Source organism: Mustelus asterias, chromosome 12, assembly GCF_964213995.1.
Source record: "Mustelus asterias chromosome 12, sMusAst1.hap1.1, whole genome shotgun sequence".
NCBI lineage: Eukaryota > Metazoa > Chordata > Chondrichthyes > Carcharhiniformes > Triakidae > Mustelus > Mustelus asterias.
The window spans coordinates 65,732,013-65,752,120 of record NC_135812.1 but is presented as its reverse complement, the minus strand read 5'-3'; the positions used below and the strand labels follow the sequence as shown (position 1 = coordinate 65,752,120).

At 44.1% G+C, this 20,108-nt stretch overlaps 1 protein-coding gene across 3 annotated transcripts in view; it reads right to left on the bottom strand.

Moving 5' to 3' along the window:
- LOC144501539 (putative uncharacterized protein MYH16) overlaps nucleotides 1-20,108 on the bottom strand; it is a 273,480-nt gene that overhangs the window by 174,339 nt on the left and 79,033 nt on the right. The gene's annotated exons all lie outside the window — the stretch shown is intronic.

Here is a 20,108-nt window from a genome sequence, read left to right as displayed (position 1 = left end):
ATATTGGAGGTGGCTTGAGGTCCATAAGTGTCCACCGATAGGCTTATTGAGACCATTGAGTGGCCACAGGGTGAGTTGATAGTGAATGCCTTATCCATCCCCTGTATTATGGGAACCTGTTCAGAGGGTGGGCAAGAAAGCCATGGAGACCTTCCATATGTGCCACTTTCCACCCCATCAAAAACATGCTTTGGGGGGTGGGGGCTGGGTGGATGCATTGTGCAGAGTCTGAATGATGAAAAATACAAGCTTGTTTAAGGCAGATACTTTCCACTAAATACTGGCAGCATCTCAATGAAATACTGATTGAAAGGTATTTTCTGGTAATTGGGAGTCGATTAAAAAAATAGACCAGCAGTAACAAAATATATATAGAATGATTTAAAAGGAAGACTTGCATTTACATGGCACTTCTCAAAACCTCATATGTCCCAAAATGTCTGACACCTAATGAAGTACTTTTGAACTGTAGACACTGCTGTAGGAACAGTGGCTAACTTACGCACAGCAAGCTCCCACAAACAGTAATCAGCTAACGACCAGATAAACCATTGAGTGATATTTGTTGGTTGAGGGATCAGTCTGAGCTAAGACAGTGGGGAGAGCTCTGTCGCTTCTCTTGGAATAGCATCGAGGAATTTTTCACATTCAAAGGAGAGGGTGGGAAGGGCCACATCTGAAAGATAACACCTCATACAGTGCAGTCCTCCCTCAGTGCTGCATTGGAGTATCAGCCTGTGCTCCAGCTCTTGGAGCGAAACCACAACCTTTAGATTCGGAAGCAAGAATGCTTCCACTGTGCAATGCCTGACACAGGGGGAAGGAAGGGAGGGGGGGTGGGGAAACAATAATTAGCTTTTATTATAAAACAACTCATCTTCTTACTGCTTTTTTGTTTCCTCATTACACATACGGGTGAAACCGCAGAGACAAACTGCACACAAAGGTGGTGCAAGGCAACAATCAGCATGACACTTTTGTTATCTTCTCACTAACTTGCACTTCCTTGAGGTGCAGCCCCTTGCTGGGAGCACAGTGCTAATACCAATGCTAGTATGTGATGGAGGAAATAATACAGCAGCTTGTCTTTTACCTTCAGCAAGTTTATTCTACATCCAAATGGGTAGAGATACGAACTCCTTATGATTCCCCGTCCCCCCTCGCAACTGTCCCCGGTGCGTCCATTTGTACTCTTTTGAGGTTGAGCCGATAATCATCCCCTGACTTTAATAAAGCAATTAGCTTAACAAATGTAATTGCCAAAGCATGTGATTGCTGATATATTGAATCGCAAGAGCAGTGAATTCACCGAATACGGATGGTGTTGCAAAAGCTGCAGGATGCAGCCACAACTGTTCATTCCTCAATGCGGACAACATGGCAATCCACAACATGGAATGTACTTGTCACATCCCGAGAGATTGGTGGTCATAGAATAAGCCCAAAATAAGCCACCCATGGAGTTCTCAGTGCGTTTACTAAAATTAGCAGCTACCCTGTGGCACTATGAAACTTGAAAACAAGGGATGGAATTTAAATCTTTCCCCATGACAAGCCTGGGGGGATGGGAGAGGGGAGGCATTTAATCAGACGGGGATTCCACCTCCGTCCTGATTATGTCCAGGGTGGGATGGTTCATGGACAATTGCCCCACTGCCACTTGAGGCTCTTAAATGGGCAATTGATGTGGTCCTTGATAAAGCTTATTTATTCGTGTCACAAGTAGATTTACATTCACACTGCAATGAAGTTACTGTTAGAATCCCCTAGTCGCCATCTGGAGAATAAACACAGAAAATATTTGGAATGGCCTTCCAAAGTTTGTAGTGTTTCAATGCAGCTGGGAAACTGGAGCTTCCTTACAGTCTGAGTGTACACATGGTGCTGTATTTTACTGAGAGGGAGAGGGAGGGGGCGGCGGACAGTACTGCTCAAACATCGTACAGTGATAATGTAACCAATTCCTTTCCTTCTGGTCCTTTCACCAACATAAGTGAAAAAAAAACAGACTTTCCAGCCTCATCCATTCCGATACACTGAGGGAGAATTTAGCATGATCAATGCACCTAACATGCACACCTTTGGACTGTGGGAGGAAACTGGAGCACCCAGAGGAAACCCACGCAAACACGGGGAGAACGCGCAAACTCCGCACAGACAGTGATCCGAGCCGGGAATCGAACCCAGGTTCCTGGTGCTGTGAGGCAGCAGTGCTAACCAGTGCCACCATGCGCTCCCAGCACGGTGATCTGAATGGCACTTAATTTGGCAAGCTTTCCCTAAAGTACATGACATGAGTGGTGTGTAAGATCTGTTCCCTCCATTAAAGACTGCCCATAGAGTCCATTTAGATTCCCATCTCCAGCTTAAGGCAATGGAACACTGGATACAAGGCAATGATAGAGATTGTATGGTGCTACAGTGAAGAGGAAGAGGAGATTTCTCCCCAAGTCTTGGTCAAAGTTCATCCTGAAATCAATGCAATTATAAGACCATAAGACATAGGAGCAGAATTAGGCCACTCAGTCCATCGAGTCTGCTCTGCCATTCAATCATGGCTGATATTCTCATCCCCTGGTCATCCATCTAACTGCTGTTTATGGAATCTTGCTGCGCATAAATTGGGTGCCCTTTTTCCCTACAGCCAACAGTGACAACACCCCAAAAATAATTCATTTGCAGCAAAGCATCTTAGAATGCCTTAAAGAAATAAAATGTATTTGATTTATTTCAGTGATGGTTGAAGGCAGAACTTCAATACTGTACTGACCATCGCTGCCATGACTTGAAATCTTCCTTTGATGCCCAGTTGAAATGTCAATCATTCAATGTCACATCAGATCCAAATATAGTTCGGACCCATTCCCAGCTACCATCAGTTACTGAAGCTTATAAAATAACGTGAGTCCGTCATCAACTCCATGCTTTTTACCTTCAATCTCAAACTTTTCCTTCAATTTTCCACCTAATTTTGAATTCTCATTCCTAGTGACTGACATTGCTGTCGCAGTCACTAATCCATTCCCAGACTTCACCCGAGGATATAATTATTCACCATTTATATTCTTGTCAGCTCTGAGTGCCTCATTTGTCATCTGTCTCAACTTGTGGCAGGAGCTTGGATCATTCACTCATCAATCTCTGCGTCTAGGGATCTGTTGTTTGTCATTTTGTACGGTTCACAGTTGCTCCTTTTAGAGCGGAATTGTACTGTGGTTTCTTACTTTCCTTTGAGAAGTACAATTTCTTTAACAGTTGCTTACTTACAAGCATGCCCTGGGTTCCTTCTGTATTAAGTCAGACCATAGCAGACAAATCAGAAGAATGCCAGCTGTGCATCACATTTTGTTTTATTCATTTGTGGGGCATGGGTGTCACTGGTTGGCCAGCATTTATTGCCCTTCCCTAGTTACCTTTGAGATGTTGGAGCTGCCTTCTTGAAACATTGATACAACTGAATGGCTTGCTAGGCCTATTCAGAGGGCAGCCTTTTTTAAAGTTTATTTATTAGTGTCACAAGTAGGCTTACATTAACATTGCAATGAAGTTACTGTAAAAATCCCCCAGTCGTCACACTCCGGCACCTGTTCAGGTACACTGAGGGAGACTTTAGCATGGCTAATGCACATAACCAGCACATATTTGGGACTGTGGGAGGAAACCGGAGCACCCGGAGGAAACCCACGCAGACCCAGGGACAAACTTGCAGACTCTGCACAGGCAATGACCCAAGCTGGGAATCGAACCCAGATCCCTAGCACTGAGGCAGCAGTGCTAACCACTGTGCCATCCCAACCACATTACTGTGGCTCTGGAGTCACACGTAGGCCAGACCAGGTAAGGACGGCAGGTTTCCTTTCCCTAAAGGACACTACTAAGCCAGATAGGGTTCTCCGACAATCAACAATGGTTTCATGGTCATCAGTAGATTCTTAATTCCAGATTTTTTTTACTGAATTCAGATTCCACCATCTGCTGTGGCGGGATTCGAACTTGGGTCCCCCAGAACATTAGCTGAGTTCTTGGATTAATAGTCCAGCAATAATACCTCTAGGCCATTGCCAGTAGTGCCAGTAATTCTGTGCACATCTGGACTTACCCGTGGCCCCAATGGAAATGTGTCACCCTATCTCAAACTGCATGGGGATTCTGACAGTCAAGTGGCTAATGTGCTGTGGAAATAAAGCGTCGATCAAATGCTTACCTAAACGGACGGTGTGATACTGCAGAAGTGAAAGCTAATAAAATTTTCACCTGGTGGTAAATTGCTTTCAGAAATTGGCGATCAAGATGTCTTGTGTAGCTGCATGACTTAAAGAAAAAGATTTGATTTTTGAATAAAAGCTTTTGAAACTTGGCACAGCAGTTTGAGGGTTTGCCAAGACATGGGAGGGAACATTTAAAATTACTGTATTCAACGCAAGGTTCCAGTTCCATGGGTCAAAGTATTAAAATGATTTTAAATGTTGGAGAAAGCACAAGCACATTGATGTAAAATATAATGAGAATTTTAATAGCTGTGAACACTCTTTTAAAGACGATGCGCTGTTTCTGTGGTAAACTGTATTATATTTTTCATCCATTCTGTCAGAAATGCCTCTGGCAAGGAAGACTTAAATTCATATCACGCTTTTCACAGCCTCAGGACACCCCAAAGCACTTTACTGCCAATGACGTACTTTTGAAGTATAGTCACTGCCGTAGCAAACTCAGCAATTTGCTACCAGCGAGGTGCCATAAGCAGCAATTTGATAATGAGTTGGTTGAGCAATAAATATTGGCCTGGGTATCAGGAAGGGCAAACAGGGACACGGAATCTTTTGCATCTGCCTGAGAAAATATAGGGCAACTCAGTTTAACATCTCATCATTAAGAGAATAACTTCCAGCCAGTGCAGCATTCCCACAGTACTGCACTGGCCCATCAACACAGATTTAGAACACACATCTACAGAGTGGGATATCAAACCACAGCCTTCCGATTCTAGAGGCAAGAGTGCTACCATTGAACCATGGACGGCATCGCATAGCAAGGCATCTCAATGTGGCTAGTAATGAGCTAAAAGATTTATTGACTGAGAAGAACTATGTACAATAAAGGGCTTAACAGCACAACTATACAGGTCTACTCTGACACTCTGACTCCAGCTGAAGCCTGCCAGACTTAGGTAGGGCAGCATGGTGGCACAGTGGTTAGCACTGCTGCCTCACAGCTCCAGGGACCTGGGTTCAATTATAGCCTTGGGTGACTGTGTGGAGTTTGCATATTCTCCCCGTGTCTGCATGGGTTTCCTTTGGGTGCTCTATTTTCCTCCCACAGTCCAAAGATATGAAGGTTAGATGGATTAGCCATGGGAAATGTATGTGGGGTTACAGGGATAGGGTGGGTGAGAGGGCCTGGGGAAGATAGTTTGTCAGAGAGTCGGTGCAGACTTGATGGGCCGAATGGCCTCCTTCTGCAATGTAGGGATTCTGTAAGGTATGCATGTCCTCACTCCTGATTGGCCGAGGTTCATATACACGCACTCCATTGGTCCTGGCCCAGTCACATGGTCCTCAAAGGATTGCCCATTAATAAGGCCATCCTACCACAGAGACATACCTAGATTAGCGCATCCTTTTTCTATTATTTGAATGCTACTAATCTGGGACTTTTAACTTCTCAAATAAAAGCAAAATACTGCGGAAGCTGGAAATCGGAAAATGCAGCATAAACCCAGGCAGCTCTGGCAGCATCTATGGAGAGAGAAACGTTTCGAGTCCGTATGAATCTTCCACAGAGTGTTCACTCGAATCATTAACTGTATTTTTCTCTCTGCAGATGCTGTCAGATCTACTGAGTTTACCTTGCATTTTCTGTTTTTATTTCTCGTTTAGGAGACGGCTCTGAATAGCTGGATATATTTCAGTGCAGAGCTCCCTGCCATTAGTTAGAAACGTAAAGGCTTAGACATTGGCAATGTGAATTCTTTGATCACTGATCATTTAAATTCAGGCAAGCTACATCCAAAAAGTGCCCAAGAGACCGAGGAGACACCATGAGCACCTTGTAAAACTACTTTGGCATAGTACTGCATTTATGTTCCAAGCAGTGAGAGACCATCACCTCCATGAAGTGCCACTCGGGATCTTTCCAGGCGGGAGACGATGGGGCAGTGTTTATGTCACTGGACTAGTAATCCTGCTCCTATTTCTTTTGCTTATGTTGTGTTCTTGTGTAAAAGATGTGCCATTCTCCAAAATAGAGACATGGAAATCTTTGGCATCCACCCGAGAAGCAGATGAGGCCTCTCTTTAATATCTCTTGTGAAAGACTGTACCTCAATCAGTGCAGCACTCCTTCCGTACTACAGCAAAAACAGAAAATGCTGTAAAATCTCAGCAGGTCTGACAGCATCTGTGGGGAGAGAATAGAGCCAACGCTTCGAGTCTGGATGACCTTTTGTCAGAGCGGGTCAGAAATATCTTCCCTCAGTGAGTTGTTAACTGTTGGGAATTTTCTTCCCCAGAGAGCACGGGGGACTCTTTCGTCCTCAGTAATCTAGAATCTTGGGTTAATGCCCTGGGGACAGAGATTCAAATCCCACCATGGTAGATGTGGAGTGGCACAGTGGTCAGCACTGCTGCCTCACAGCACCAGGGACCTGGGTTCGATTCCCGGCTCAGGTCACTGTGTGGAGTTTGCACGTTCTCCCCGTGTCTGTGTGGATTTCCTTTGGGTGCTCCGGTTTCCTCCCACAGTCTGAAAGACGTGCTGGTTAGGTGCATTGACCCAAAACAGGTGCCGGAGTGTGGCGACTAGGAGAATTTCACAGTCATTTCTTTGCAGTGTTAATGCAAGCCTTACTTGTGACAAATAAATGAAAAAACTTTAACTTCAAATTAATGAAAGTTAGTTTCACCAACGATAACCATGAAATTACCGGATTGTCATAAAAACCCATCAGGTTCCCTGATGTCCCCTCTGTGCTTTCGTCCCTACCTAGTCTGGCCTACAAGTGACTCCAGATCCACAAAAGACCATAAGACACAGGATCAGAAGTAGGCCATTAGGTCCATCATGTTTGTTCTGTCATTCAATGAGATTGTGACTAATCTGACATGATAATCCTCAACTCCACTTTCTTGCCTTATACCCATAACCCTTTCTGATTAAAAATCTGTCTATCCCGCTTTGAACCATAGAATCACTACAGTGCAGAATGAGGCCATTTGGCCCATCGAGTCAGCACTGACTCTCCAAAAGAGCATCCTACCCACAGATTCACTATGCTCAGAGAGGAAATTCTTTTTCATCTCTGTCTTAAATGGGTGACCCCTTACTCTGAGATTATGCCCTCTGGTCCTGGATAGCTGACAAAGGGAAACAACCTCTCAGCATTCACAGTAATGTGATTGACTCTTGATTGCCCTCTGAAATGGACTAGAAAGCCACTCAAGTTCAAAACCAAATAGGGATGGGCAACAAATGCCGGCCCTGCCAGCGATGCCCACATCCAATGAACAATTGGATGTGTAAAAATTGACCCTGTATTTACATGGCACATTTAAAACAGCTGCAAAGAGGAAATCATTTCCACTCCTACTCTCAACTAGATGCATTAATAACTATTTTTGTAGCTGGAATTACAGAGTGTACATTATGGAGATAGCAAGCTCAAAGACATTACACAGAGAGAGAACACCTCATGCATATTACAGAGAGGACTGCATCTTTGGAATAGTTGGAAATCATACTTGATATTGGCATATTGTAATCAGATTTAAGCCCTATTGTGTTAAAGACTTCAGCTCACTTATGGGAATCAGATAGCTAGCAAATCTGTGGTCTCTTGCATTCTTATTTCTTCTCGAGTCCCACGTGATCCTATCCTGGTCCTTCTTTTCTTCCTTATGCACCTTCTGCCATTGACGTGGGTTTAACTTTAACCTGTATTTCAGCAACATCAAGCTCTACCTTCCCACTACATCACTCCCATTGCTTCCATCCTCGCAGTATTCCTCTAACTTCCAGTCTTTTGATCAGTCATAATTTTCTCCAGCTTAACATGGGGAGTATCTCAGCCACCATCTTTGGGCCTACGATAATCTCCTCTCCCTTGCCACTAACTCCATCTCTTTTCATATTTGTGGTGTCAGATTGAGCCAAATCATTTGTAATCTGGGTCTGACGTGGAGCTGAGATAACATCACCATCACTGCTTATTTCTCCACCCTGCAGCATTGTCCAGCTCAGCCCCACAGCCACTGAAATCCCGAGACATACCTTTGTCGCTTCCCTATTTGATGACACCCATTCCCTGCTTGCTAATTTACCAGTACCCAGGCTCTAAACTTTGGTGCACAAATCCTGCTCCACACCATGTCGCACTCACCAACACTCCTGTCCTCAGTCACCTAGCCTGGCTCCTTCTCACTCAGTGCCTCAATTCTCATTCTGTCCTCACCTTTAAAACCCTCCATGGCTTTATCATCCAACCCGCCCCTCTACAATCTGCTCTGAACATTCCTTTAATTATAGCCTTCCCTGAATTCCTCCTCTTTTCCTCTATGTTGGCAGCGGAATGCCTGGGATCTGGTTTCTGGAATTCCTTTGGTAACCTTTTGCGATTCTGTCTCATCAAAAGTTAATCTCCTTTATCGAGTGTTCACTCAGGCCTTCTAATCACAAATGACTTGGCACAGCATCTTTTTCCCCTTATGCTGAACTGTGGGGGTACTAGGAGCTCAATAAAAAATGTGAACTTCTTCCTGTTAAATTCCTGAAAGGCAGGTTTACTGTAAAAATTCTATTATCTGCCTCCCTTCTTTTTATTTAACATTCCACCTTCGTCAACTGGAAATCCTTACTTCTGCCAGATCTTATTTCTATTATTGCTTAGAAACCTTCCCGTCCCTTCAGATGTTCCTGAAGGGTCTCTGTTATCCATAATGTATGGGTTCCTAATGCTGGCTGAACCCAAGAGAAGTTCAGAGTTAGTTGATGGTCCAAATCGGTTAAAGAATTACTGCAGAAAAGATAAGTGGTCTGTTCAATGTTATTCCCATCTGCAATAATGATTTATTGCTCTGGAAATTCATTCCCAGCATCTGTTTATGTGGAAGGATAATTATCTGTTGACACCGGTGCAGTTTGTAATCCTTTATATACAGATGTAAAAAGCACAAGGGCAGCTCAATTGTAAGCTGACCAAATAACTACTGAAGTTTTTTCTAATCCTACAAAATCTACTTACCGCAAAAATAAACTGCAAGGAAATACCAATTTGTCAGTGGTTAAAATACATCATTAAGTAATGTCCAAACTTCCTAACTTAGTGCATCATGGTCCTTTGAAAAACACTGATACTTAGGCACTAGGAATAATATGTTATAACATAACTGGGATACTAAGCTGCACACTGGGTTAGTCTGCAACTCGCGTAACTGCTAGTTATAATGGGTAGATTGTACTATTCTGCTGGGTTTCTCAATCCATGTCCAAATGCAACAAAACCTAACAAATGACAAGAAACATTCACATCACACAAGTGCAAAACAATGATGATCTTCAACAAGAGAGAATCTAATTATTGTCCCTTGCTATTCAAAGGTATCGCCATCACTGAATCCTCCATTCTCAATATTTTGGGGTTTGCCATTGACAAGAAACTAAACTGGACCAGCCATATGAATACTGTAACTACAAGAACAGGTCAGAGGCTAGGAATCCTGCAGTGAGTAACTCACCTCTTGACTCTCCAAAGCCTGTCCACCACCTACAATGCATAGATCAGGAGTGTGATGCAATATTCTCCACTTCCCTGGATGAGTGCAGCTCCAATGATATTCAACAACCTTGACACCAACTAGGACAAAGCAGCCCACTTGATTGATATCCCTTCCACAAATATTCACTCCCTCCACCATTGATACAGTGGCAGCAGATACACCAAGATACACTACAGAAACTCACTAAGACTCTTTAGACAGCACTTTCCGAATCCACGACCACTACAGTCAAGAGGGACAAGGGTAGCAGGCACATGGGAACACCAGCACCTGGAGGTTCCGAGCCACTCATAATCCTGACTTGGAAATATATCGCTGTTCCTTCACTGTCGCTGGGTCAAAATCCTGGAACTCCCCCCCTAACAGCACTGTAGGTATACGTACACCTTAGGGGCTTCAGCAGCTCAGGAAGGTAGCTCACCAGCTCGTCAAGGGCAAATCAACTAAGTTTATTCATCAGTGTCACAAATAGGCTTACATTAACACTGCAACAAAGTTACTGTGAAAATCCCCCAGTTGCCACTCTCCAGCGCCTTTTCGGGTACACTGAGGGAGAATTTAGCAAGGCCAATGCACTTAACCAGCACATCTTTCAGACTGTGGGAGGAAACCGGAGCACCTGGAGGAAACCCACGCAGACACGGGGAGAAGGTGCAGACTCCACACAGACAAATAGGGATGGGCAATAAATGCTGGCCCAGACAAAGATGCCCACATCCCACAAATGAATAAAAAGACCTGTTGCAATCTATACCATCATCACTCCCAGTACCTCAGTTCATAGTCAATTGGCACTGCCATTCCAACAGGCAATCAGAATGAAGTGGAGGCAAAATGGTGCACTTTTCCAAAAAGAACATTCTTATTGTAGCTGGGGTTAAGGTAGGTGGTTGGACTAAAGTAAAGAGAGCTTTGCCTTGCATTTAAAACATGATATAATTGACCTGGGAGAGGCTGAGGTGCATGCTGAAGGGAGACACTTTATTTTTTCCTCACACTGAAAGTAGAAATAACTTTTATTCAGTGCATAAACAATATGGATCATTGGAATCAAGCCATGTCATCAACACAATTCTTGACTCTCTACCTTATTATCCCATCAGTTATTAGCATTTACAGCAACAAAACCTTTCCATTAACCATGAGAATGTGTGCCTGTTACGGCAAAATTAACTCCACTGAAACGAACGAAAAGGGGCAATTACTATCAATTACTGTGAAGTTGCCACAATTTAAATTGACAATACTTGACTAATGCTACTGAAGTTTAAATGACTCAGCAGTTGGCGGATTTAATTTTGGTTACATGACTGGTCAGAATGTGTTCAGCCTCATGTTATTCCGAGACTTTTATCAGAGGTTCTCTTTCTGAGAGAAACTTGACCAGACAATGATGGTGTTGCTTTGGTAAATGTTTTGTGAACTTGATCAATTGAGCTGGTGTGGTGCTGCTGGTTGAGGGGTCAATGTTGGCCAGGAAACCAGGAGAATCACTCTGCTCTGCTTCGAATATTACCTTGGCATTTTCTGGCGCCAGAGGGAGCAGATCAGGTTTCAGTTTAATGACTTAATCAGAAGATTGCACATCCGACATTGCAGGGCTCCCTCAATACCGCACTGAAGGTGTCAGTCTGGATAATGTGCTCAGGTCTCTGAAGTGGGGCTTGAACCCACATCCTTTTGATTCAAAGGTGGGAGTGCAATAAGCGATTGAGAGATGTTGTTTAACTGCAGCAAATACACTAGGCTCAAACACTTATCTTGCGTCAGTCAAAACAAGCATTATGATATGGTAGGTACTAATTGTTTGGCTGTCCAAATCCCAAAGGGAAACTTGGGCAAACTAACACAACCATTTCAAATTTGTATTTATATTATGAGAAGGTCTGTCCACTGAAGTGAGAAGTAAAGATTCCAATACCTCTGAGATTTTAAATATTAAAACATTCATTAACAATGCAAAAGAAAACAAACACACCAGATTACAGTTGCACAGTTAAATTTAGACTTACAATATTTCCAAAAAGGTTTCTACTTAGACTCACAAATCAACCTCCTTTTCCAGGCAACAGTCCCTATTGATTCTTAATCTATACAAATTCTAATAATATTACTGCACTGATGTTATAGGGGAAGGACAAGGATTCTCTCTTCCTCTTAGTCAACAATGGAAATCCATGGCTTGTAACAAAACCTTGCTTTCTGGAACAAACAAACACTTCTCTGGGCTGGATAGAGGCTGCTTACTTCACTCATCTGTCCTCACACAGCACACTGTTCAGGATATCATATGTTCCTTCCTCTAAGACAGCTTTTAACATTTCCTTAAATATATTTTTTTCTCTTTCATCTTTAAACCTAGTGTTCTTAACTTTCTTTGGAAGTTACCTTTTCCAGAATATAAAAATCTTTCATGTTGTCTTTAAGGCCATCACGTTCAGGAAAAAAATAAATGGAATAACTTTTGCTTGATTTGTTTATGATATTTGCAGTTGTAAACCTCCTTTTATTTTTCTTTGAAATTTGATATGCAAACAAAACCCATCTGATTCACTAATGTCCTTTAGGGAAGGAAATCGGCCATCCTTACCTGGTCTGGCCTACATGTGACTCCAGTGCCACAGCAATGTGGTTGACTCTCAACTACCCTCTGAACAAGGGCAACTAGGGATGGGCAATAAATGCTGACCGGCTAGTCACGCCCACATCCCACAAATAAAAAAAGACATTCCTTATCCCTTATGCAAATTTACATCTGAGTTGTTCACATGTATCCCATAAGACCATAAGACATAGGAGCGGAAGTAAGGCCATTCGGCCCATCGAGTCCACTCCACCATTCAATCATGGTTGATTTCAACTCCATTTACCCGCTCTCTCCCCATAGCCCTTAATTCCTCGAGAAATCAAGAATTTATCAATTTCTGTCTTGAAGACGCTCAACGTCTCGGCCTCCACAGCCCTCTGTGGCAATGAATTCCACAGACCCACCACTCTCTGGCTGAAGAAATTTCTCCTCATCTCTGTTCTAAAGTGACTCCCTTTTATTCTAAGGCTGTGCCCCCGCGTCCTAGTCTCCCCTGTTAATGGAAACAACTTCCCTACGTCCATCCTATCTAAGCCGTTCATTATCTTGTAAGTTTCTATCAGATCTCCCCTCAACCTCCTAAACTCCAATGAATATAATCCCACGATCCTCAGACGTTCATCGTATGTCAGGCCTACCATTCCTGGGATCATCCGTGTGAATCTCCGCTGGACCCGCTCCAGTGCCAGTATGTCCTTCCTGAGGTGTGGGGCCCAAAATTGCTCACAGTACTCCAAATGGGGCCTAACCAGAGCTTTATAAAGCCTCAGAAGTACATCCCTGCTTTTGTATTCCAAGCCTCTTGAGATAAATCTTAGTACTACTTCAAATGACCAAGGTCTTTTCATAAATCTTAGTACTACTTCAAATGACCAAGGTCTTTTCATATAATCCCTACAGTGCAAAAGGAGGCCATTTGGCCTAACGAGCCTGCACCGACAACAATCCCACCCAGGCCCTATCCCCATAATCTCACATATTTACTCTGTTAATCCCCCTGATACTAAGGAGCAATTTACCGTGGCCAATCAACCTAACCTACACACCTTTGGGCAGTGGGAGGAAACCGGAGTACCTGGAGGAAACCTATGCAGACACAGGGAGAACGTGAAAACTCCACACAGTCACACAAAGAACCCAGGTCCTTGGAGGGGTGAGGTAGCGATGCTGACCACTGTGCCACCCTTTTGATGATTTAAACCTTGCAGTCTAACTACCTTTAAGTCAAATAATTGCACACAAAAATGTACACGAAGTCCCCATAAGCCTAGTTCACAGCGTATCCCACAGTAAACGTCAGAAAAAATGATATTTCTTTACACAGGCAAGATTGCATTTGTCTCTAGTTACATGTTATGTCCAATGCTCTGTTCAACTGCAGTCAATGGAGCCACAGTATTCCAACATATTAATCTTACCTTGCATCCTGGTTAGTTATCTGTCCATGGCATATATTCACAATTCCCTGACCAGCACAGGAGAACAAATTAGGAACAGTAGTAGGCTATTTGGTCATCCAAGCCTGCTTCGCCAAACCATAAGATCAGGGCTGATCGGATTGTGAATAATGGACCTGGTTTTAGTTCAATCTGCCGGGTGTGAAAGGGTGATTAAAACTGGAGGTCACCGGCAGGTAGGGGAGCAGCTGAAATGACATCAATTCACATTGCATTGCAATTTTGGCTTTCGTTCCCATACACGCCAAAGCCGGCAGTGAGAACTTGAACAAGGCAGCAACTTGACCAGAAGAAGCTGAAGCAAGTTACATCCTTTTAATAATTGGAAGGACTCCATGAGGCACAGGAGGACTAAGGTGCTCCTTTGGCTTCACATGGAATCCATGCGCTTCCTTCCCTGTCAAGAGTACCCCCAGGCTTTGCAACCCCTCTGTCCAGGCTTAATATTATGCGGGCACCATTCTATCGGATTCCCAGTGGGCCAGACTCCTACCCCCAATGGATTTGCATAATCCCTGCCAGCACTGAATGAGAAATAGAGCTGTAATAGTAAAGATAGACTCCAGAGTTAAAATTCCCCAATGGAAGAGGCTACTAGGCTGCAATTAAACCCACATCAGGGTAAAACAGTTCCTATATTTCATCTATCTATTTGTCTATACTTGTACTGTAATGCAGATAAGACTTCACACCATATTTTTATGAAATATATATATATCAACATGGCTACTTCCAAAAACTGGACAAAGACTTTAACTGGCTGAAGCCATGTCTCGCTGTGGCTTTGAAGCAATAAGAGCTATTTGGCAGAATCGCAGCAACCTCATTATCTCTGAAGAGACACTAATTACCCTTGCGACTGCAGGGGTTGTGAGTTCATGTCCCATCTGTTTGGGGCAGCACGGTGGCACAGTGGTTAGCACTGCTGCCTCACAGCGCCAGAAACCCGGGTTCAATTCCAAGCTAGGGTCACTGCCTGTGCAGAGTCTGCATGTTCTCCCCATGTCTACGTGGGTTTCCTCCGCATGCTCCGATTTTCTCCCACAGTCCAAAGATGTGTGAGTTAGGTGGATTGGCGATGATAAATTGTCCATTAGTGTCAGGGGGATTAGCAGGGTAAATATGTGGGGTTACGGGAGATACCCCGGGTGGGATCATTGTCGGTGCAGGCTCGATGGGCCAAATGGCCTTCTTCTGCACTGTAGCGATCTATGAAATTCAAATGGAATTATACAAAGGACATCTACATTTCTTAAGCTATGACTACTGGTCTGCAAAGAAAAAGGACCCTCCAACCCATTTTCAAATTCTTCATGATTTAAACATTAACAATTTCAAGAATTCAAACGAAGGAAAATGTATCCTTTGTGAAAATCAAAGTGCTGAGGTATGAGTCACATGACTCCTTGAGCTGGGGAAACTAATTAAACTGTCTTGCTGTACTGCCAGTCTACCATCTACAAGCAGCAGCACAGAAAAAGCTCTGTCCTGGTTTAAATACTTGGCGCATCCATACGGGTTCTACACTGACTCCATATCATTGCCTATCAGATTAATTCATCTTTACATGCCTATCCCATCTTGACATGCCAATCCCATCTTGGATGTCAACTCTACTGGAAAGGTCAATTATCCAGCATCAGTCTTCTACCTGCCGAACTCTCTGAAAGAATAAACCATCGGATTTTGATTCACGTGAAACAATAATTCTTTATTCTGTCATCCTGGCCCTGTGAATCCTTCTTGCTCTATTCTCCCTCTTTTATTATGTGAGAGGAATAAAGCAGGCCACATTGCCACCCTCCACTGTTGTTGCACTGTGTGCGAATAAACTACCCCTCTGAGTTTACCCCATCTTGATTTTGCTGTGGGGTTATTTAAAAAATGGGGTCACACCAAAACTGAGGGGATGGGGAATACACCGCCGCTTATGAAAGGGGAAATCAAAATACCTTTCTGTTCATGGACAGGTAGTGAGAGAAGAAATCAGGGCTTTTGAATTAAAGCCCCTTTCTCTCCATAACATGTACCCATGAAACTTTAATTATGTTCTCATCATGTTTTAAGTCAAACTGCTTCGAAGAAACTTTTTGTCCCAAAGCAATCTTTTCCCTTCAGCACTTCAGTGTCTATAAATCTTGTTCTGGTGACTGGAGCTCTGAAACGTGCTCTTGCTCATCTTCCCCAAGCTAGGCCAGCAAGCACCTGAATCTTGGATGGACTTAAAATGACAAATCCGGGTGAGAGAGTCAAGCTGCACGCAAACGCACATGTGACCGACAATAAAACAAAAACTTAAACTCATTCTGTCCTTTGCACACCCTCATAATCCAAATGAATTTGTCACTCGAAGTTAATCGTGTTAAAGCTCTGATTGACGTCATTGCTGATCTCTGCAAGAGCCACGTTTCACATTGTTGTGAAACGTGTGAACACATTAGGACCATTTCCCATCAATTCAGTTGACTGGATAAAAATTTGCTGCCCTTTGCACCCAAGTTCCTGAAACCTGCACCCATTGCGTGAAACTCGACACCTGGAGACTAGACTGTAAATTTTACCATCTAGCTCCTTGTAAAGTTGCAGATGTACATCTTAATTTTATGGAACGGTTCCCCACTGATGTACAGTGCACATCACCTCACACAAGTATCACACGATGTAATAAAGATCTGTTTCATGGCTAGCAAAAGAATGCAACAGTTACGTAGGGTCAGAAGAGAGTCAGAATGGCACAGAAGGATATGATCAAATCCATGCTAGCTCTCTGTGGAGAAATCCAGTCAGCCCCAATCTCCCAACCCTGCCACTCTAAGTTTACTTCCCTCAAATGGCATTCATTGATCACCTCCCTCCAACCAAATGTCTGCTGAAGCACTAAGGGTTGCCAATTGCTCCATCTTGGTCTAGTTGGACAAGAGTTCATGAAACCAGCCTCCAAAGAGGTAGGCTCGAGGCTCACTTGATGTGGAACCTCAGGCTTCATTTACACAAGGCCCGAGAATGGCTAGTGCCTCCTGGGTGTCGACAGGCAGCTCCCCAGCAAAGGCAATTTGAATTTCGGTGCACTGAGAGCAAGTGAATCAATGTGGAGGGGACAGATGAGTAGTGGCTGGCAGTCAGCTAGGGTTTTATTGTAGAAAGTATGGATACTCCTGCAACATCCCCCATCATCCCACCGCACACGCCCCCACCTCCCAAACCCTCAAACTTCCTTGAGGTTTAATATACCAATGATCTTCGTAGAATCACAGAATTCCCACAGTGCAGAATAAGGCCATTTGAACCTGCAGCTACAACATTTCCACCCAGGTCCTATCCCCATAACCTCACGTATTTAGGTTGCTAATCCCCCTGACACTAAGGAGCAATTTTAGCATGGCCAATCAACCTGACCTGCACATCTTTAGAGTGTGGGAGGAAACTGGAGCACCCGGAGGAAACCCACGCAGCCAGCGACCCAAGCCGGGAATCGAACCCGGGTCCTTAAGCGCTGTGAGGCAGCAGTGTTCACCACTGTGCCATCATGCTGCCCTTTATTTATCCAAAGCACCATGTCGGTGATCTGGTTGGTGATCATGTATGCCTCTATTGGCATTTTTACCAGAAGGGTAGGCACACATTTCTGACTGTGTGAGTTTGCCACCCAACATACTGAAAGCTTTAACATGGGTTTCTGTTTTTTTGGCCAAGATCAAATGTCAGATCAAGCCAAGATGGGGTGTAATGCCTCATCTTGTCAGCTTGGATCTTGTATGTCTCTCTTGTGGGGACCATGAATTGGATTCAATTTGAATTTGAAGTGTTTTTTGGAGCAAGCAAGGAGATGGATTAAAGTCTTGCTCTGTCCACTCTGCGCACTGGCTTCGTAACATTGAGAAAGTGAAGGAGGTGCAGTGGAATCAAATATTTAGAGCAAGTGAATCCATATCCTCCCAGATACTGAACTCAATCATTCAAAATAACTGAACACAAGGATGGAGAAGGAAGCATGGAGGTGACTGGAATTAGTTGACACAAGGGAAAAAGCACTTGTTTCAATGCACACCCACAGTCAGTATGTGCTGAAGGTAAAATAGGTAATGGAATTGGACTGACATGAATTCTAATGGCGGCTCAAGAAGAGAAACAGAAACAAAACAATAGTTTGATTTTTTTCCCATTGTAATTAAGTTTTGATATTGATGCTTAGGTGAACTATTGTAATATTCTGGAATAGAATGCTTTCTATCACTGGCACTCCATTTGGGGAGGGGGCCAATTTTAACCCTTCCCCCTGACAAAGATGGGCAGGGCGGAGTGAACAGTTGAAAATTATGTAACCTGTCAATCTGTACTTGCCCCCATTTTTACAGCAGGCAATTGGGCTCCCATGCTGCAATTCGGAGTCTGAGTTAAGTGTAATAGCGGTGGCTCATGTTTTGAAGAACATGGAAAAGCCAGTGCTGAAATGGAGATGGAGCAAGCGGGTAAATACTTTTTACAGTGCTATTTATGGGACAAGTGAAGGAATGCTCTTCTTTAGACTCTCAAACAAGTCTTTTTGCAGCGATCGGTTAATCCCCTGTTCCTCCGTTGAAGCCAGGACCCCAAGTTTATTGCCCACCCTATTCCTGCTCTGACCCAATCCTCCCTGGTTTTTCTTGGTCTTCCTCGGGGCCATCCCATCTGTCCCCTGCTGCAGCGTCACCCCATCACTGGCTCCCCCCCAGGCAGCCAACCAATCAGAGCGTCTGTCTCAGAAGGGCGACTGGTGATAACAGCTAATCAACTGGATCGACAGTTGGGGGGGGGGGGGGGAGAGAGAGAGAGAGAGAGAGAGAGAGAGAGAGAGAGAGAGAGAGAGAGAGTTTGGGGCGGAGGCTAAAAACTTTGGAACATCCTTAAAGTCATGAAAGGTGTGGTGTAAAAGCAAGTTGTTTCTGTTTTTCTTAAAGAGCTACTGCCAGTGTGCTTCAGTGTAGAGTTTCAGGGGAGTGGGATGGTGCTGAATATTTCTGCTGGCATAACATAGAATGTCAGCATTGAAGAATGTAATTTTAAAAATAAACAGTAGCAGCATGGACTATTACCAGGTTAGACATGGCAACAGTGCAAAGCTCTCAGGATGCCACCCTGATGACATCTTTTCACACCCAACATTTTAAAAGAATGCACTTTACCTCAACATTCCTTCGATCACCCCTGCCCTTTACTGATGTTCTTGTAATCTCTCTGACCACAAATAGTTCATAACAGTTTGAATCATAGTCACCTAGCAATGGGTTAAAAATGTAAAGGATCCTGAAGACCAGTCTCGTTGGAACTGAAACAAGCTTCAACTGCTGATACAGCTGGCCGTACAAGTCAACTGCCAAGCCCGATGCCCAAAGAACACATTCACTTCAACAAAAGGTATCATTAGGCAGTGGCACAATGGTTAGCACTGCTGCCTCACAGTGCCAAGGACCCGGGTTCAATTCCTGGCTTGGGTCACTGTCTGCGTGGAGTCTGCACGTTCCCCCTGTGAACGTGTGGGTTTCCTCCGGGTGCTCCGGTTTCCTCCCACAGTCTGAAAGACGTGCTGGTTAGGTGCATTGGCCATGCCAAATTCTCCCTCAGTGAACCCGAACAGGCGCTGGAATGTTGTGACTAGGGGATTTTCACAGTAACCTTATTGCAGTGTAAGCCCACCTTGTGACACTAATAAACTTTAAAATCTTAAATATCAATATTATTGGTGTTTCAAAATAACACAGAATTACGAGTTGGTTATGACCCTCTGGAATCTCCCCACAGCTTTCACACTTTGGCGGGGATTTTCCGCACCCCTGTGGTGTGTTTTGCCATTTCGATGGAGGTGGCCCACCACTGACCAGCAATGGGATCCTCTGATCCCACCTCTGTCAATGGGTTTCCCGTTCTATGTACCCCGCCAGGCACTGGGAAACCCGCGGCAGGGATTCAACATCGACGGGACCAGAAGATCCTGCCGGCGAGAGTGGCTGGAAAATTCCGGCCTCTATATTCCGTGTTAACAATCTTCCAGGAGGGTCCAGTAGTAGCCAGGACTCATTGTCTGGATACTGTGCCGAGTAACCTGGGAGAAAAATCATTGGGAGGTTAAAAATAATTCTGCATTTCAATTTCCCTGATCACGTTTCGTTATTTGTTGTGCCCCCCCCACGGATTTCTTTTTCGCCACCCTAAACATTGTCCCTCAGCTGAACAAGTCAATCTACACAAACGATGTGGTCAGCCCCAACTGCGCAGCGATTTGGCAGTGGTGACACACTCCATTGGTGCCAGCCTTCT